Source organism: Pongo pygmaeus, chromosome 16 (genome assembly GCF_028885625.2).
Source record: "Pongo pygmaeus isolate AG05252 chromosome 16, NHGRI_mPonPyg2-v2.0_pri, whole genome shotgun sequence".
Classification (NCBI taxonomy): domain Eukaryota; kingdom Metazoa; phylum Chordata; class Mammalia; order Primates; family Hominidae; genus Pongo; species Pongo pygmaeus.
The window spans coordinates 83,657,793-83,672,827 of record NC_072389.2 but is presented as its reverse complement, the minus strand read 5'-3'; the positions used below and the strand labels follow the sequence as shown (position 1 = coordinate 83,672,827).

General features: G+C 54.3%; 1 pseudogene; it reads left to right on the top strand.

Annotated features, from left to right (window-relative positions):
• The first annotated feature begins 2,209 nt into the window (after nt 1-2,209).
• On the top strand, nt 2,210-14,618 carry LOC129013872 (COMM domain-containing protein 4-like; annotated as a pseudogene).
• Nucleotides 14,619-15,035: the final 417 nt, after the last annotated feature.

Here is a 15,035-nt window from a genome sequence, read left to right as displayed (position 1 = left end):
TTTGCTGTTTTTTTCAAATACTTTTAAGACAGTTTTCATCTGTTCCTAATTTTCTCTTTTTCAATAAAAAATGGTTTTCCAAATCTGTCCATTTTACTCTTCTTTAACCTATTGATAGGATGAAGTAAAAGTTGAACCATTCTTACTTTTTTTTTTTTTTTTTGAGATGGAGTCTCACCCTGCTGCACAAGCTGACTGAAATGCAGTGGTGCAATCTCGGCTCACTGCAACCTCCACCTCCCAGGTTCAAGCGATTCTTGTGCCTCAGCCTCCCAAGTCACTGGGATTACAGGCACCCACCACCACATCCAACTAATTTTTTTTTTTTTTTTTTTTTTTTTTTTTTAGTAGAGACGGGTTTTGCCATGTTGGCCAGGCTGGTCTCCAACTCCTGACCTCAAGTGATCTGCCTGCCTCAGCCTCCCAAAGTGCTAGAATTACAGGCGTGAGCCACTGCGCCCAGCCATTTTTTTCTTTTTTCTGAGATGGTCTCCTTCTGTTGCTCAGGCTGGATGGAGTACAGTGGCGACATCATGTCTCACTGCAGCCTCCACCTCCCATGCTCAAGAGATCCTCCTACCTCAGCCTCTTAGGTAGCTGCAATGACACGTGTGCACCAGCAGAAGCAGCTAATTTTTTGTAGAGACCGGGGTCTCCCTATGTTGCCCAAGCTGGTCTAGAACTCCTGGGCTCAAGAGATCCACCAGCCTTGGCCTCCCAAAGTGCTATGATTACAGGTCTCATGTTCTTAAAATTTTTCTTTGACATGGTATAGGATAGTCTAGTAACTTAACATACTGTTGTTTTCAACAGGCTAGTGCTTATGATTTGTAAAAGAACTCTTCAGAAATGAGCTCAATTTTACCATGAATTGGGACACTTTCCATTTCTTTCTATTCTATAGAGCAGTTTACTTGTCATGAGCTCTGTCTTTTGAAAACTAGAAAGCCTGCAACAATAAAACCAGCTGCACCTGGTGCATGGGATAGGCATGGAATTGAGGAGAGATCTCAAACTACAGTCAGCCCTCTGTATCCTCGGGTTCAGGATCCCTGGATTTAACCAACTGTGCATCAAAAATATTTGGAAAAAGTAAAACAATAAAAAACAAAAAGTTGTAAATACTTTATAACAGGTACTTACAAAGCACTTACATTGTATTAGGTATTACAGTAATCTAGAGATGATTTAAAGTATACGGAAGTATGTGCATAGTTAGATGCCAATACTATGCATTATTATATCAGGGACTTGAGCATCGGTGAATTTTGTTATCTCTGGGGTCCTGGAACCAATATCCTGAGGTTACTAAGGGATGACTGTCTTCAGTTTCTTCTTTGGTTATTAGTTTATTCTCTGATGTATTTTTGTTGTTGCTTTGTCTTCTTGTTTTTGCCTCTGCAAGTCAATGTCGGAAACTTAGTTGTTCTAGACTACCATTAGCTCAAAGCTACCAGTAAGCAGACTACCACTGCAAATCTAAGCAACCGATTTTTTTCCCCATCAGATTGGCAAAAATTAAGCATCTATTGATGATGAAGCTGTAGGGAGTTTTCCTGAGCATGTTAATTATGACAGCCATTTTTGTTAGGACCTAGACGATTCATCAAAATGAAATAAAATCCCCGTGCACTTGAAGAAGTTATCTGATTATATCCTTATCTGGGTGCTGGTTATGTGAGGTGTACAGTTGATGAAAACTTTTTAAGCTTTATATTTATAATAGGTACAATTTTCTGTATGTGTAGTAGATTTCAGTAGTTTTTAAAATGTCTTTTGCCACAGCCCGCAGCTGTGTATAATGCTATTCGCTTAACAGTGGAAAACATGGCAACGACCTGAATCTCCCTGGCTCCCGGGATCCTGCCCCCTTAAGTTAAACAAATGAAATAACTTCCACTGTCTTTCCTAATGCCTTAATTCGGTCCTCAGTTAAACTGACAGTGGGCGCTGTTTCTTTCCAGGGAAGGATTCCGGGAGACAGAGGAGGAGACGCCAGCATTTCGCCCCCGGCGCCTCCAGCGGGCTGCGGTCCGCTCCCGGCCTCACTCGAGCAGGCCCCGCCCTCCCAGAGGCCGTTAGTCCAAGTCAAGTGATCGTGGACTCAGTTGACCCGGTGGGACCGGAAAAAGAAATTCCGGGGCCCTGGCTTCCTGGCGCGATGATGAGGCACCAGGAGTGAAGCGAGGCGTGGGCTGCTGGAGCGGGAATGAGGGGGCGCCAGTGGCTCCGGAAACGGGTGGAGGTTGTCTGCCCTGGCCTCTCCGTAAACAGTGTGTGCGGGCGTGAGGGCTGCGGGCCTGAGAAAGTCCACCGCTCTCCCGCTCCCGAGACAGGGGCAGGGGTGGGGGGCGGGTAAGACAGCGCAGGCCGGCCGGCTTAGAGTCCCCCTGCTTCCCTGTGGAAAGGAAGGGCCCCCGCCTCCCGGGGCAGGAACTAGCGCTTGTCTGGAGCTGGGAGTCCTTTCCGGTCTTCCCCAGCCCCAAGACGACCTCCCAAGGACACCCCCTTCCCCAGCCCTGCTGTGGGACTTAAACAAGAACGCGCTTAGAATCAGGATCACTCTTCCACACTCTTAGGAAGCCCCTCCGCTCTTTCCAGAGCCAGAAAGTAGTAGTTTTGGGGTTGAGGCTTATCCATCCATGCATCCGCACGTTCTAAGCGCCTAGTCTATACCGTGAAGTGTACTAGGCACTGGGAGGACTTGAGCTGCCAAGGGAAGGGGAAATCGGAGGCTTGAATTGGAGTCATAGTTAAGGCTCCAGGGGCAGAGACCTAACTGCGCCTTGTGTGTAGTGCTGAGGGGGCTCCCTGAAGATGCCTTCAACCTTAAAGGCGGATGGCAGGAGCTGGCTGGCTGAAGTAGTTTGTGTACCAGGGGTTGGGAGGCAAGGATGGGAGGCGTGTGTCTTCAGACAGGGAACAGCATGTGCAGAGACTTCAGGTGAGAGAGAGCATGGCTCCCCAGGAATGAATGCATTTCCCATAGCTGGGAGAGTATCATCTGCAGGTTAGGGAAAGATGAGCCTGGATAAGTAAAGACCAAATCTTCGTGGCTGTTGCATCACCACAATCAAGATAATGAACATATCCACTGGCCCCCAAAATTTCCTTGTGTGAGGGGCTATCTTAGGAAGTGTGATCAAGAAGGGCGGGCCTGGCTGGGTGCAGTGGCTCATGCCTGTTATCCCAGCACTTTGAAAGGCAGAAGTGTGCCAATGACCTGAGGTCAGGAGTTCGAGACCAGCGTGGCCAACGTGGTGAAACCCTGTCTCTACTAAAAATACAAAAAAGCCGGGTGTGGTGGCACGTGCCTATAGTCTCAGCTACTTGGGAGGCTGAGGCAGGAGAATTGCTTGAAGCTGGGAGGTGGAGGTTGCAGTGAGCCAAGATTGTGCCATTGCACTCCAGCTTGGGCAACAGAGTGAGACTCCATCTTTAAAAAAAAAGAGGGGCTGGTGTGATGAGGTGTCACTTGAGCACAGAGTGGAATGAAATAAAGGATAGCAAGCCACGTAGAGAATGCAGCAGGCATGGAGGCGGGAGCAAGGCTGGTGTCCAAGCAGCAGCAGGGAAGCCGGAGTGGCTGGACTTGTGTGGGTATGGGGAAGAGGGGAGAGAGGTCACTCATCTGTGTGAGGCACAGGACTTTGTTTTATCCCCTGCTGTACCCCCAGCGCTTAGAGTGGGAGCTAGCACAGAGAAAGGCGCTCAATTGATGTTTGCTGAGGAGATGAATACCTGGAGTAGACCAAAGAGCAGAGTTTGGTGGCAGGGTGGGTCAGGGAGAGAGTTTACTCAAAAGCCTGGTGATAGGGGAGAACAAGTGGCCAGAGGGTGTCCATCTATGATGGGGACCAGGGGTCCTTGCTGGGCAGCAGGGTGGGAGACACACGGATCCTGGCCACACCTCAGCCTTCCCTCCAGCCTGATTACCTGCCTCCCTCCCTTGCAGAGGTTCCGGTTCTGTGGTGACCTGGACTGTCCCGACTGTGTGCTGGCAGAGATCAGCACGCTGGCCAAGATGGTTGAGTGCACAGGGTCTAGTCTGGGTGGAGGAGGGGTGCTGGGGGTGGGGATTGTGGGTGTAGATGATGGTGAGGTTTCTCTGGGGTTAGGGCTTCAGTGCTCTCAGCCTGTGCTACCATGCTTTGTGACCTTGATCAGTGGCTGGCCTGCTCTGAGTCAGTCCCCAGGAAGGAGGGGTGAGGTTTGCCAGCCTGGCTGATGTAAGGACTTCCCTTCCAGTCCTCTGTGAAGTTGCAGCTGCTCTGCAGCCAGGTACTAAAGAGCTGCTGGGATAGGGAAATGAGGTGAGTACAAGACCCAGCACACCATTGTCCTATGCCCTTATGACCCCTACTGCCCTGAAACTCTGCTCTAGGCCAGGGAGACGGGTGACCCAGCCTCACAACCTCTCTGGGCACCTCCCATACTTTTGGGCACCTCCCATACTTCTTTCCAGACTGTCTGCTCCTTATTGCAGGATCCAGGCTGTAGGTGAGGGGCTGATGAGCAGGGGCCTGGCACCCCCTGAAGGTCTCCTTTCACCATAGTATGAGAAGATCCTGAAGCTCACAGTTGACGTTAAGTTTGGTGAGTACCCCGCTGAGTCCACCAAACTCAGCCTGAGTCGGCCTGGTACAGAGGGGCTCCCCACCCCTCCCAGCAGCATCCTTAACCTGCCTTCCCTAGTGGAGGAGCATGAGGGAAAGAAAGACATTGACAGTCCCACTTTCCTGTCCTCTGCCAGCTCCTGGTGGAGCAGTAGCAGTGCCTGTAGCCCTCAGGAGGCCTTGGGGCCTTGAGCTGAAGTTAATAGGGCAACTGGGAGGTGGCTGGGGCCACAGCGACACCCCCTGTCCCACCCATGGGTCCCTCAGAGTCAGGCGATGCGAAGGCCACAGTGGCAGTGCTGTTTCATGCTCTCCGGTGCAGCCAAGCACAGTGTCGATGGCAAATCCTTGGCCAGTGAACCGCAGCAGCTGGGGCTGCCTAAAGGTATGGGTTGTGAGTGGGCAGCTGGGCAGCTGGGCAGCCTGTGGGCCAAGGTCTGCTAGAGAGTGGGCCAGGCCCTGTGACCCTGAGGTGTACCCTGCCCTGTCTGGGCCAGGAACCCAAGCCCAGCCCCCACCTGCTACCTCCAGAGCTTCTCCGTTCTACCTCCAGAGCACGCGGCCAGCCTGTGCCACTGTTATGAGGAGAAGCAAAGCCCCTTGCAGAAGCACTTGGGGTCTGCAGTCTACGCAGTAAGTATGAGGCCAGCCAGGGTCTGGGCTCATTCTAGAAGGTGCATGCAGCACACAAAGGGCATGGAGAGTCCAGGGAGACGACTTAACCATGGTCACATACCAAGCAGCCGCAGAGCTGGGACCTGGCCCTGGGTCTCCTGACTCCGTGGGCTCTGTGATGTGTACGTACAGGATCAGACCTTGCCCTTTCCTCCTGGCTGACCCTTCCTTAGTCCCCTGTGCCCCACGTGGGAGCACCCAGCTCACTCTCATTCCTACCTCTCCAAAGCGTGGTCTCTCACAGCACAAGTGGCAGAAGGGACAACAGAGACTGTGGACCCCTCAGCTGCACCTAAGTCCTCTGTGTGGTCTAGCTGTGTGTGCTGGGGGAGGCTTTTGGCCACCATTTCCCCCTCTGTAAATGAGACCAATACCTGTGGCATGGAGGGCGGGAGGCCAATGTGAGTGCCAAGCACTTGGAGCAGGGCCCTGAGTGAGCATGGATGTGGGAGCAGGGGTGTTCCTCAACTTTATGCACCTTGGGGATGGGAGTGGGCTCCCTGCGTGGGTTGACAAGGCATTGCTTTCTCCCACCCCACATCTGTCCCAGCCCTGCAAGTCCAATCCTTGGGGGTCTAGGAAGGAAGAAGCCCATGGCTGTGTGACCTTAGGCTGGTGCCTGGCCCTCTCTGGCTGTGAGTTCCTGGGAAAGACAGCACCCAAGGCACGCTCAAGTTTAGCACTTTGACAAGAAGGGCGGGGACACTGGGATCAGGCCCATACCTCTGGCCCCAAATCCTGCGACCCCAGCTGGAGGATGAGGAGATGCTGGGCTTGGATTGGGGAATGAAGGGTGTAAAGGGGCCTGCTCACCCCTCAGCTTGGCTCAAAGGTTCAAGGCATCAAAGGCTCAGCCTGGGACTCAGGAAGGAGACCTGGCCCAGCCAGACACTCACCAGGACAAGGGCAACTGTGATGAGCAGGAGGCCCAGCATGAGGAGAGCCATGGCATAGCTGGAGATAAAGGCATCCAGCAGGCTGGAGGCTCTGGGGGTAGGAGTGCCTAGAGCAGAGCAAGAAGGCTATGGCCTGGTGGGGCTTTGCCTCCCAGATGTCTGAGAAGACAGAATCTGGGCCCAGAAGTTGCTGCAGGACCAGAGAGCTGGGACTAGGAGCACCTTGGAGGGCTCCATGAGGAGGGGAGGCAGGCTTCAGATCAGGGCATGTGGAGGCAGCGAGCCCAAGGGAGGCGGCAGTGGGACAGCGGGAGGCGGGCCTGCAGACGGAAGGAGGTGATGACGGTGTCTACCAAGAGGCCCTCTGCCTCCCACAGGTTGTGCAGACCCTGGCGTGCACAGTCCCACACGACGGCCTGGGCTGGCGCCACCCTGAAGAAGGTGGCACCCACTCTAGCGGTCAGTGGGTCCGGCCTGCTGAGAGGATTATCACAGACATCAGGGGGCTGGGCATCCTTGGGGGACTAGGGGAAGTCATCTCTTCCAGCCTCCTGTCCTCAACCCCAGCACCCTGGTCTGAGCCCTGGGTCACCCCGGGCCACCCTGGACCCACCGGAATTCCTCCACCACCACTTGGTCAAAGTTCTGCAGAGGCCTGAGGATGAGGGTCAGCTGGGTTCAGGAGAGGATGAAGAGGGTCACACTCTACCAAACGAAGCTTCATTCCTTGTGGTGCCTGGCCCACCCCTCTGCTGCCAACCTCAGGCTGGCCCAGCCCTGCACAGTAGGTGCCCAAAGGCATCGTAGCGGTTCCTGTCATGCTGGTCTCCCCCCGGGGCCCCCTCTGGAGCTTGGTACCACAGATCTCAGGGTAGGGGATACAGCTCAGTCTCCCTTCCCCCTCATCCCCCTCATAGGGGCTTGATCCACCAAGGCCCCTGACTGCTAGGGAACCCACACCCATGGCCTCCTTCTTTCTGACTGCTGGCCCTTCCCCAGCCTGGATACTTGAGCCCTGGGCAGAGGGGTAACGATCCCAGGACTGTCTTCGCAAGCAGAGAGGCTACTTGGCACCAGGCCCTTACTCCTTGGGCTGAGCTCAGCAGCCGGTGTGTCACCAAGGTCCCCTGGGCAGAAGGGGCTCAGCCCTGAGGGCCCATCACTCACCACACCTGCATGTTCCTGCTAGGCATCCACCCTGGGGACTCAGCTTTCCCCCTGCCCCCAGCTGCTGGCAGCCCCGTCTGGATTCATCCAGGGTCCTGGAGACCATGTGAGGAAGCAGCCAGCAGCTGGCAGGAGCACGTGGTGTTTCTGCATCTTTTCTTATGGAGCTCCCTTGGGTGGGAGGGGCTACAGAGTCAAGGGAGACTCAGGCCACCCCTTCCCCACTCCCTGGCTGGGTGGGATTCCAGCTCAGGAGTCTGACTGGAAGGATGGGACTGTCCTGTCACAGAGGCAGGTCTGAGTAGTCCAGGCCCAGTTTTACCCTCCAGCAGGGCCCCTTTCATTCATTTGTCCAGCTGGCTTTGCCCAAAGCACAGGTGATGCCTATGTGGACTGTGTCCCCTGTCCCCAGCAGGCGTCTGGCTCCAGTCCTGGCCTGCAATTCAGACACCTTAGAACTAGAGGCCACATCTGGCAGGGTGGACCAGCATGGTCTGCCCATGGCCAGGGCAGGTACCATGTTGGCAGCCCCAGACCTGACACCACGGCTCCCGTGTCCCCTCTCCACTGCCGTCCTCCACATCACCTACACTACATGCTGTCTCTGATGAATCCAAGCTGTCACCTTCTGTCAGCTTGGCTGGGAAGTCACGCTGACTGTAAGGGGAATGGTGCAGCCTGAGTTGGGGGCTAAGTGGGAATGGGCCTGGTGTGGGGTAGGGAGGTGGGGGTGAGGTGGGTGTGTGGCGCCTCTCTGCTTATCTTCACTTCTCATTTGCCCACAAAGGAGACATCTTCTCCATGTCCCTCTGCCACCCCAGGGACACAAAATACTGCCCCAGTTCTGTCTTCCTTTGGACATAGCCCACCTACCTTCCTGTGGGACTCAGGGCTTTGTTTTGTCCTGTGGCCCACATGAGAAACAATTATCCCTGCCCTGCTCAGCTGAGAGAGGACAAACTGAGGCAGAGCAGGGGAACAACTCTGTCATAGTCTGACTGTTAATGGCAGTAAAGACCAGCCCTTCCCTGAGTGTCAGGTCCAGTAGACACTGTATTAGTCCACTTTGCATTGCTCTAGAGGAATACCTGAGACTGGGTTATTTATTTATTTATTTTTGAGATGAAGTCTAGCTCTGTCACCCAGGCTGGAGTACAGTGGCACCATCTCAGGACACTGCAACCTCTGCCTCCTGGGTTCAGGCTACTGTACTGCCTCAGCCTCCTGAGTAGCTGGAATTATAGCCATGCACCACCTTGCCTGGCTAATTTGTTGTATCTTTAGTAGAGACAGGGTTTTGAGATGGAGTTTTGCTCTTGCAGCCCAAGCTAGAGTACAATGGTGTGATCAGCTCATTGCAACCTCTGCCTCCCAGTTCAAGCAATTTTCATGCCTCAGCCTCCCAAGTAGTTTGGATTACAGGCATGCACCACCATGCCTGCCTAAATTTTGTATTTTTAGTAGACAGAGTTTCACCAGGTTGGCCAGGCTGGTCTTGAACTCCTGACCTCAAGTGATTCACCCACCTCGGCCTCCCAAAATGTTGGGATTACAGGCATGAGCCACCGCTCCTGGCCCTGAGACTGGGTAATTTATAAAAGAGGTTTATTTGCCTCACAGTTATGCAGCCTGTACAAGCATCTGCTAGGCTTCTGGTGAAGCTTCAGGAAGCTTTTACTTATTGTGGGAGGCAAAGAGGGAGCAGACATGTCGCATGGTGACAGAAGAAGCAAGAGAGAGGAGGCATCAAGCTCTCCTGTGAACTAATAGAAAACTCACTCATTGAGTCATTTGAACCCGGGAGGTGGAGGTTGCAGTGAGCCAAGGTCATGCCACTGCACTCCAGCCTCGGCTATGAGCGAGACTCTGCCTCAAAAAATAAGAAAACTCACTCATTACCATGGGGAGGGCACTAAACCATTCATGAGGGATCCCCCCCCATGACCCAAACACCTCACACTATAGGCCCCACCTCCAGCATTGGGGATCACATTTCAACATGAGATGGGGATGGAACAAGTATCCAAACTATGTGAGAGGCCTCCCCCTCCCTCTCATCAGAGTCTTCTGTCCTCAGTTCAGGTGCATGCTGGCCTCCATGCCTGGCTTCCTAGGAAGTCATCTTGGCCCCATGGGGTTGGGTAGGGCCACTAGGCCGAGGGTTGTAGCCCTATCTCTCCTAGTCCCAGCCTGGGTGTCCATCACTGGCTAGCCCCCTCTGCTTGCTGCATTCTCTCCACACCTGCTCCCTGCAGCCCAGGTGTCAGTCTGGGTGCAGGCCTGGGTAGAGGTCCAGGAGCAGATTCTGCCCCCCAGCTCATACCTCCTGTGCACCATGGCAGCCAAAATGCACCAGCATGACCAGGAGTGCTGGCTTGTTCTTGTAGTCTCAGTGTTTTGGGAGGCTGAGGTGGAAAGATCGCTTGAGACCAGCCTAGGCAACATTGCCAGACCCTGTCTCTAAAAAAATAAAATTAGGCATGGTGGCATGCACCTGTAGTCCCAGCTCCTCAGGAGGCTGAGGTGGGAAGATCACATGAACCCAGATCAAGGCTGCAGGGAGCTATGATTGCACCACCACACTCCAGCCTGGGCAACAGAGCAAGACCCTGTCTCTACAACAAGAAACAAAGTGTACCAGTGTGTGGATGCCACCTTCTCCTGGTGTGTGGACCTGACCTCACTCAGCCCCATCAGTGAGTGGGAGGCTTCCTGCTGTCTTCCAGAACATTCCCACCGCTACACCTGTGTTCCTCCTGCATTCTCTGGCAGGCTTTGTGAGGGGACCTGTCACCTACCTCTCTGGCTGCCCTAAGGCGCAGCTCAAACCTTCCCTGCCCCTGAGAACCTTTTTCTGAAGAGTCTTTCCCCCACCCAAAGGACCCCTCACTTCACAGCTTTTGGTGGGGTGAGTACAAGGATTGACTCTGCTACCAGCCTGGGAGGAATTGTCCCTAGGGTTGGGTCTCTGGATGGCATATGAGGGTCTAGACCAGGAACCACATGCCTGTAACCTGAAGGGCAGGCCCTCAGCTGCCCCAACTTCAGGGAGCCACTCGTCCAGCCTGACCTTCTGGGACAGGCCCAACACCTGCATCCTTTGGTCTTGGTCCCTGCTGGGACCTCTGGTTACCCTGGCTTACCTACTTTGACTCCAAAGGTAATGCTGACATCCCCCGTGAGACACAGTGACAGACTGAGACTAACGTAGGATTACCTGGCTCAGAGTCACCGTGACCAGGCAGAGCTCAGGTCCTAACCCTGTTCAACCTGTGCCTCCTGGGTTCAAGTGATTCTCCTGTCTCAGCCTCCCAAGTAGCTGGGACTACAGGCACATGCCACCATGCCCGGCTAATTTTTTGTAGTTTTAGTAGAGATGGGGTTTCACTGTGTTAGCCAGGATGGTCTTGATCACCTGACCTCATGATCCACCCATCTCAGCCTTTCAAAGTGTTGAGATTACAGGCCTGAGCCACTGCACTTGGCCTCCCTAACACCCTTCTAGCTCGGTGCCCTGCAGGGTCTACCTTGGAGCACCTGGAACCCAAGAAGCTGCCCCTCACCTTTGTGATCCCAGGGACCCACTCCCTGATCATGATGAAGGCAGATCCAAACCTGCTGAGGGGCCTGAAGGAGCAGGGGTCAGCCTCTGCCTCCCACAGCCTCTCTGATGGGGAGGAGGTTATCCCAGCAGCCTGAGCTGGGAGCAGAATTGGGAGGATGGGGGGTTTTCTCTGTGGGTAGCTCTGAGCTCCAGGGTGGAGCCCTCTTAACCTGGCCCTTCCCCTGTGACTCTCCTTGGCCCCAGGCAGAGAAAGCATCTTGCCAGAGGTCACCTGTCAGGTAGGGACAGAGTGGGACCTGGGTTCTTTCTCACCCAGCTGAAGATCCCCCTCCCCCCTGCCCCTTCCACCGGGTGATAGAGAACCTGGCAGGCTGTGCCCCATAGAAGAGTTCACTTTCCTTCTGGTGAGGGATGGGAACCAGCTTGGAGAGGGAGGGATGAGGGGTGTGGGGGCTCTCCCAGCCCAGCCTCACATTTGAAGGATAGCATCTGGGTGGCAGCATGGTTTAGGGTAGACAGGGTGGCCCCTAGGATTATAGCCTGGCCTCGGGCAGCCATGCCACCTTCTCTTCTGCACGTCCTGACCTGGCACCCTACCTAAAGGTCCTCAGGTCTCCTGCCCCCTGGGCATTGCCCCCACTCCCTACCCGGATACAGCTCTCCTTGTCCTGGACTAATCATCAGAGATTCTTGTCCAGTCCACAGCTTTGCTGGACATCGCAGGCTGGGCCAGGCCTCCTGCCCAGCACTAACATCTCTTTGTGAGTCTCAACCAGACTGAGCTACAGCTTCAGGGTCAGGGTAGGCTCTGACTTAATTGATGTGACCCAGGACAAGGGGATTTATTGATGGTGTCACATATGCTTAAGCTCTTGGCCTCTATGGTTTCTTTGGGACATGATACCCCTCTGTCCCATGCTTAGGTGCCTACATGTGGCCACAAGTGCCTTTCCTACCACCATCCCTACTTGAGGCTGGTGTCCAGGCACCTGTGGCTCCAGGCAGAAGGCTGAGTGCAGAGCCAGGCCTGGGCGGATGTTCTGCAGGGGCTGCAGGAGCTGACAGTCCTGACCACCCAGCCCGTGGCCATCCATTCCCCTTCACCATGGCTGGCCCTTCATCCACCATCCTTCCACGGGCCAGGCCTGAACCCAAACTGACTTTTACCTGCCCCTGGTCCCCCTTGTGCCTGTCAGGTTCTTGGCTGAACGTGATGGTCTTGCCCATTTCCTTGATTATCCTCAAGAGGTTTATAGAGCCAATTGGGGACATTACATCTCCTGTCCGCAAAGTCCTCACCAGAGACATGACTGCCTTGGGCCAGGCCTGGGATAGTCATGGGTCACACACCTGTTGGGACCTGGCTTCAGTGGCTTCAATCTGGGCAATGGCCTGATGGGCGGCTGCCCCTTCTTCTCTGCTTGGGCGAGGCAGGAGAGGAAGGTCAGGCAGGAGATCTGCTTCCTGCCCTCCTGATGCTGGTTGGAAGCAGGGCACCCACCTGTGCCTGTCTCACCTTGCTGCAGGTGCATCGGAGGCCGAACCCCTCTCCTGATCTCCTGCAGGTGCGGATTCCAGGTTTCCAATGGGTGTCGGGGTGGGCTCCAGTGCTCTCCTGGCCCTAGGGAACCCTGGGCTCCGTGAAGCCTTGGCCTAGCCGGATTGTTTCCCACACTGTCTCCTCCCCACCCGGTCACCTCCCCAAACATGGGGCTGCATGCTCTGTGCCCTGGGTGGGACACTGGAAGGAGTTTCACCTTCGAGGTTTGGATAACAGTAAATCCTCTGCCATGGGGATGTGCTGCCTGAGACAGATGGGGTTGAACCAGACATGATACGTTGGCCTTGGGCAAGTCATCTGTGCCTTGCTTCACTTTCCCCAGCAGCCAGAAGAGATAATAGCACCTATTTCATCCATACTCAAGTGTTCACTTGTTAGCAGGAACTGAGTCCCGGAGGAGGTGCAGGTGGAACCATTGAGGCAGCACTGCAGCTGGACCTGGGTCTGAGTCCCAGCTCCTGGCTGTGATATGCATCACTCTCTCCGTTTATTTATCTGAAGGACAGGGCTGTGCTGTTCTGGGGTCACTGTGACAATGCAACTGGCCTGTGTGAGTTGGTGGTGGCATCCTGAGATGGTTTGAGGTGGGCTGGAGGTGTGTCTTGAATGCCCCTTTGCCCCCATGGGGATGACCCACTTAGGGAAGACTTGTGTCTGTATGGAGGAACCCACATTCCCTGCCCCTCAGCTATCCTCTGTCCTTTCCCAGCCCCCTCTGCTGTCCTGCAGGCTCTGGCGGTGGCCATCCAGCTTGGTGGCCATCTGGCTGGTCCACTCTTCCAGGTGGACCCTCTGTCCTTACGTGCTGTAGGTCCCATTGTGCCACCTCCAGACAGGCCCTGCTAGCCCCAGGGCCTCCATTCCCTGTTACCCAGACCCCACCACCAGGTATGTGCCACCTCCCTAAAGCCCACTGTGTCCACCAGCTGTGTTTGAACTCTGTCTCTGTGCAAGGCCTAATGCAAAGCCCGAAACAGCCTGGCTTGTAGAGGGCCAGGAGACCAAAGCTTGAAGAAGAGTGATGGTCTCCCAGAGCCCACTTATCCTCAGTCCCAGGGCTGTGTCCATGCTGTTCCTGGCTCCAGTGAGCCAATTCTCTCCTATGATGCCTGTAAGGGCTCCAGTGGTGATGGAGGTGGCTGGAGAGAACAAGGCTGTCTTAACCCTCCCTCCCTGAGAAGGCCCAACGGGGAACATTTTAGGCATCAGGGCATTCTGGGGGCATCTTCCAGGGACCCCTCCTATACCCTGCCCTGCCCTGGCTCTCTAGTGAGAAACTGCAGTTGCTTCGACAGTGGGGATGACCCAGGACAAATGCATATATTAGGCTGGTCTTCAGGGTGCTGTTGTAGGGGCACTTCAGGGATAGGAAGGAGAGGCCTGTGTGTTCCAGAAGTACAGAGGAACCTGGTGCCGGCCACAGTCAACCCCGATGTGATGATCTTTCTACACGCCCTCTTTGGTGTCTTGTTGCTGGCTGCTGTCTTTGGCCAGGTAAGCTCATGGTCTGGGCTCCTGGGGTCCGCTCACTGGGCCTCCCCACTGCCTGCAGGTAGGGGAGCCTTTGGGCCAGGACTATCCTTGGTCCCCTTCCAGGTGGTGGGTTCAAAGACCATTCCTGGGTTCCACCACCACCAAGCCTCAATGGTGTCTTGATGGGCCCAGGAAGTGCTGGGGCTTTCTAGGTTAAGACCCTTGCCTATCCTGGTGTTCCTCCCCTGCAGTAGGGGGGCTACAGGGGTCAGCCTCAGTCTCTGCCTTGGGAGCCTGCCTTACCTTGCCTGAACTCAAGCCATCTGCCTGCGTTGGACTCCCAAAGTGCTGTGATTATAGGTGTGAGGCACTGCACCCAGCCCAGCCTTGACTTTGAAATCTATGTTGTACATCCGGACAGCAGTGAACTCTGGGGGAACACCAAGGATGAGGAGAATGAGAGAAGAGATACCTCCAATTAAAGGAGTTAAGAAGAGATGCTTGAACTTATGTTTTAAAAAGTCACTGCAGGTTGCGGACAGTGGCTAGTGCCTGTACACACAGCACTTTGGGAGGCTGAAGTGGGTGAATGGCTTGAGCCTAGAAGTTTGAGACCACCCTGGGCAACATGGAAAAACCCCATCTGTACAAAAAATACAATAATTGGCCAGGTATGGTGGTGCCTGTGGTCCCAGCTACTCGGGAGGCTGAGGTGGGAGGTCGAGGCTGCAGTCAGCTGAGATCCAGCACTCCACTGCAGTCTGGGTGACAGAGTGACACCCTGTCTTTAAAAAAAAAAAAGTCACTGTTTTGGGGTTTTCTGGGTGAAACCTCTGTTTCCATAAAAAAAAAAGCGTCGAGACAGTATGTATTACTGATTCAAAATTATAACCAGATGCTTAGAGTAAATCATTGTATCTGTTGTTTCAAAAACCAACCTCAGGATTATTAAAAGTTAGTTTTATTGAGTTTTTCTTTAAGGTTGGCTGATTCACTCAGGTCTGTCACTTCCAAGCCCATGTTTTACTACTTTGTAACCCTATTTGGAAGGAAAACTGCAGCTCACATTATGACCCATCCTG